Source organism: Haemaphysalis longicornis, unplaced genomic scaffold, assembly GCF_048455015.1.
Source record: "Haemaphysalis longicornis isolate Haplotype H1 unplaced genomic scaffold, Haemaphysalis longicornis Haplotype H1 scaffold_198, whole genome shotgun sequence".
NCBI classification, from domain to species: Eukaryota; Metazoa; Arthropoda; class Arachnida; order Ixodida; family Ixodidae; genus Haemaphysalis; species Haemaphysalis longicornis.
The window spans coordinates 101,841-107,528 of NW_027526293.1; positions in this window are offsets into that span (position 1 = coordinate 101,841).

Below are 5,688 nucleotides of genomic sequence, written 5' to 3' on the forward strand. Positions count from 1 at the left end.
CCTGAGACAGAAATAGGTAACCTGATGCTTTGGCATTCTCACTTAAAACACTGTTCATGAACATTTGTGTTGAGTCTCGTGAAGAGTAGGCAGTCCTACACGACCAGTTGACCTTTGTGTAGTCGTGCCATTAGACAGTGTGTCATTTAACCAAGGGCAGCGTTCATTTCATTCACTATACACTACCTGCAAGCTCTTGCGTGGTGTTTTGGTTGGTGTTGGTCCTTCTGCAGCACTGGTGGGCCCACTTGTTGGTGTGTCCTGAGTCAGAGAGTCGGCGAGCTTAGTCTCTAGTGGCTAGGACACTTGTGTCTGCAGTCGATTCACTTTACCTGCGGGCGTTTGCGTAGTTTTCGCAGTGGTGTGCACGGTTCTGCACAGCTTCCTGACCTAGGTGAAGGTGTACGAATGGGCATTTCCTGCAATACAAATTTTTAAAGCTTCGGGCTCACAATAACCAATTTGACTTACCTCCTGGCCTTTGCGTGGGGTCCTTCGGGGTATAGCTTGTTCTGCAGTGTGGCCAGAGAGAAGCACAGGCCTGGGCCTCTGCGCTTCCTGCAACAAAATATTCCAGGTCAGGCACAGGCATGAATTAGTGATTCCACCTACCTCCAAGCGTTTGCCTGGGATAGTGCATGGAGTCCTTCGGGGTGTAGCTTGTTCCACAGTGTGGCCAGAGGGAAGCACAGGCATGGGGCTCTGCATTTCCTGCAGCAACACAATTTAAGCTTGGGCACAGGCATGAATTAGTCATTTCGCCTACCTCCGGGCGTTTGCGTGGGGTCCTGCGTGGCGTGGCCTGTTGTGAGGTGTGGCCAGAGTGAAGCACAGGTATTTCCTATAACATAGTCACTTAGCTGGGTACCTTTAATCTTGCTTATTGTTCCTTACCCGCTGGGCCTTGTGTGGGGTTTTAATTGGCACAGATGGCTCTCAATGGCTCGAGGTAGCTGCTGCAGGCTCCTACGATAAAATTGGTGAACTCATTTGCATTAAGGAATACTGTCTGCGATGGTAGAAAATTTAATGATAGCCGCAAAGGTTTTTGTGCCAAAAATTTATTTTAATACTGGCCTCTGTCCTCTTTTCCTGTAGGAAAATTGTTGGCACTGCATCTGGTTTCAGAGTTCGCTTGGTGTGGCCTTCGTAGTAGCAGGATGGTGCAAAATGTTTGGAACAGATCCTCGGGTGTACTTTCACTGGAGTCGTTGACATGCCAATACCACTGATCCACCTCTTAAGCAGTGACTCATTGCTATAAGGAAAGCTGAAAATTGTTGATGGGTGAAGTATTCTATTAATATGGAATGCTTGGTGCCATCAAATAGATGTTTAGTGTACACCAACAAGCTCCATTCAACTACCCAATGTGAACCCCCCATTTTTCACTTTACGAAATAATTTAGCAGGCAACTGTGCACGTGCACATGGAAATGATTTAGAACAACTGAGCACTAGTGCGGTCTCCTTGTCCCATATAGGGACTGTGACATTAGTGCTGAATTTTTTAATATGCATGCAAAGGCATGCGGTTATTTCTACGAAGTCTAAGCATTGATCAATTTTATCCCAAGAGAAATAAATTCTGGTTGGTGAAAGCTGGTTTATGGACAAATTCCCAACTGGGCGCTGCTAGTCTCAGCTGAGACCAAACCAGCTGGCACCAGCTACCATTATTTCTAGGTCTGCGGCACAAACATCTAGCGGAAAGGTTTCTTTTTTACTTGGTAGGGCGCGCAAAAGTAAATTTTGTCTTTTATTATATATTTATCAATTCAACCTCCCACCGTTTTTTGCTCAGTCTGGTATATCACTAAGCTCAGTCCAGAGACGCGAACTGAGTGATATGCGCCCGGGCTTTCCGAAACGACTGCAAAGTTGCTGAAAAAGTTTGTGGCGTGCATAGCACTAGTGTGCTAATTAGGCCCTCCGTGGAGTTATTCGAAGGGGGTTAGCTGCTCAGTACCTCGGCTGCAAGCGGCGGGCGTTTTTAGTGATTTAGTGATAGAGCCCCCCCCCCCCTTTCCTTCAGAAAAATGTAGCGCCCGGTAACGATCGATCCCCTGCGGTATAAATTAATCCATATAGTCCCGGCCTCTTCCATCTGAAACTTCGCTTCTCATAGTTTCTGCGCGCGTATACTTAAACCCGAAAAATAAAACTGGGGAAAAGGAAAAATGTCAACTTTCTCAGCCGAAGCGTGCGCTTTTCTTTTTTTTTTGCGAGGGGGGGGGGTAGAGGGGTCATGTTGGTTTCACAGTGGTTGCATTTTTTATCATTACATTACAAAACTACCGCAGCCAAGCATCATGCAGTTATGGGGAAATACCGAATGTCGACGGACATTTCTAATTAATAATTTCTAATTTCTAATTAATATAAATGCGCGTATGCATGTCAATCGATTTGCTTCGATGTAGTACTTTTCACGGAATACTACGATCATTTTCAAGGCGATGAGTAAAAAAATCGAAGCCCCCGCACGGGGCACCTTGAGTATTCATGGTAACGGTGAGCAGCGACACCGCGGACCCCGAGCTCCCAACATAAGCCGTGTCCAACCGTGGCGACGTGTTTAAATGTGAAGGGTAGAAGCCGTAAACGGTGGCCGTCGGAGCCTTGGTCAAGCTTCGGCCGATGGGCTCCCTGCCTGTCTACCAGGCAGGGAGCTCCGGGACCTCTTTGACTACCAGGGTAAGGTCAAAGGAGAAAGTACCCCCGTCTCCCTGCTTTTATACTATGCTTTATGGTATTGTCTAAAACCCCCTCCAACCGTGATCGGCCCCCTAAAAGGGGCCGCACCGAAGTATCGTTTCCCCCATTGCCATCTTTGACATTTCCTGAACCAGATAATTTTTCTCGATTTCGTGTGATTGAATCGCTCAATCCAACCCACCCTCTTGCATCTCAGTCAGTCTTCTTGATCGCCAAGTATCTTGAAGCCATAGTAGGAAAATCGTATAAATGCAAAAAACAAAGGTCTGGTGAACTCTTAATTGAAATAAATGACAAGCAGCAGTCTGCAAAGCTTCTAGCTCAGACTAGACTGGCTGATCTTGACATCCGGGTCACACCCCATCGGAGCCTCAACAGCTCGCAGGGTGTGATATCCGAGACAGACCTCCTGAACGAAACCGATGCGGATCTCCTTGCCGGCTTGAAGGATCAGGGCGTCACTGCCGTGAGACGCATCCCCATCCGCAGAGACGACAAGGAGATTCCCACCAAACACATTATCTTGACTTTCGACCGCGCAATTCTTCCACAATACATAAATGCAGGTTTTATCCGTTGCTCCATCCGTCCGTACATCCCGAACCCGCGGCGCTGTTTTAAGTGCCAGCGGTTCGGGCATGGTACGAACTCTTGCCGTGGCCGAACGACGTGTGCAAAGTGCGCGGCGCACGATCATCCGAGCGAGAACTGCTCAGCCGAAACTCTCACTTGTGTAAACTGCGGGGGGCCGCATGCGGCATACTCCCGCAAGTGCGAAAAATTTCAACTAGAAAAGAAAATCATCAACATCAAAGTCACTGAAAACATCACCTTCCCAGAGGCGCGAAAGAGGTTCGCCTCTTTCCCCCTGGGGAGGTACGCCGACGCGGCTCGCCGGGGGGCGGAGCGGCGTCTGGTTTCCACAGGGACCCAGTTCAGCGAGTCTGACCTGGTCCCTCCCCCGCCCCCCCCCCTGGGTTGCCTCTGGCAGCCCAACCCGCCACCACGCCGCTTGCTGAGGCAGCAGCGGTTGTGGTGGCAACCTCTTCTGTCGGGACCGGTGCCGCTCCCGCCTCTGTCTCCCCATCCTCCAGTGCGTTGGAGGGTACCGAGGTGATGGACACCACGGGCCCCGCACTGGTTCCTACCGCCACCGCACCGCCCGTGCCACCTCTGGTGTCCCGGACGCCCTCGGCGGTGGCGGCTCAAACGAAGGGCTCCCGAGGGGGAGCCAAGTCCGGGGGGCCCGGTTCGTCGGGCACCCCTCGGACATCCGACGACGACATGGATGTCGGGCCGTTCCTGCCTGCAACGCAGCGCAAGGAACGCGTCCCGACGCCAAAGCCTCCCGACAAGCCAAAAAAGGCGAGAGTCACAGCCCCGAAAGACGACACATAAACAAACACATACACTCCAGTAGGTCTCACACTAAATAATGGGAAGAGAAAACATAATTCAATGGAACTGTAGAGGCCTTCTTAAAAATCTTGACGATGTATACGAAATACTGCATGCTAGTCAGCCAAGTGTAATGTGTGTTCAGGAAACACATTTGAATTCCAAGCACACAAATTTCTTGAATAGTTACATGGTCTTCAGAAAGGACAGGGATGGCTGCACACACTCTTCTGGCGGTGTGGCCATAATTGCCCAGAAATCCTTAGCCTGCCACCCTGTCACTCTGAACACTGTCCTTGAGGCTGTAGCAATTCGAACGATATTATTTAATAGGTTGATAACGGTATGCTCCATCTACATTCCTCCTGATCATGCACTTTCCAGCTCTGATTTCGAGGCGCTGGTCGACCAGCTGCCCTAACCATACATGCTAACAGGCGACCTTAATGCGCACAACTCTCTTTGGGGCTCCTCCAGAACGGATGCCCGAGGTCGCCTTATAGAGAAATTCCTTACATCTTCAGGAGCATGCCTTTTCAACAATAAACAGCCTACATACCATAACATAGGACACAACACATACTCATGTCTTGACTTGGCGATTGGCTCCGCAGTTCTTTTTTCATGTCTTGAGTGGGGTGTGGGCACTGACCCATATGGCAGTGACCACTTCCCCACCTCACTTACATATATAGGTAAAGGCCCAAGCAGTTCATCTTCCCATAATAGGTTCAATGAAGCACGAGCTAACTGGAACACATTTACAGAGACATCGCAACTACACCACACATCCATAGGACACCTACACGTTGAAGAAGCCACCCAACTCCTCACGGCGCACATCCTCGACGCCGCCGAAAAGTCCATTCCCCACGCCTCTGGTGCCCCGCGCAACCAGCGGAGGCCGTGGTGGAATGAGGACTGTAGGCGGGCGCGAGAGGCCCAGAACAAGGCGTGGGGTGTCCTTCGTCGGTACCCCACGTCGGGTAACCTCATTTTGTTCAAACGGGCCAAGGCGTTAGGAAAACGTGTGCGCCGTGAGGTGAAACGAGAGAGTTGGCACACCTTCTTGACATCCATTAATTCATACACTGACACACACAAAGTCTGGACACGTATACGCAAGCTCAAAGGACAACAGACACACAGCCTGCCCCTGGTTAGCACAACAGGGGACACACTTGAAGACCAGGCAAACACGCTTGCACAACACTTCGAACACGTGTCCAGTTCAGCACACTACACGAACACTTTCATGAAACACAAAACATCTGTAGAAAAGAAGTCCCTGCGTGATCACAACAAGTCGCACACTTCTTACAATTGTCCTTTTTCAATTCATGAGCTGAAGGTTGCTCTCAGCACATGTAAGCCTTCAGCTCCAGGTGCAGACAAAATCACATACGCCATGATACAACACCTACACCCAGACACTCTTGAAACACTCCTACATCTATACAACAACATATGGCTTTCGGGGCACATTCCTCGCTCATGGAGGGAGGCCATAGTGGTGGCTTTCTTGAAGGAAGGAAAGGACCCTTCCTCTACCGCCAGTTATCGTCCCATTGC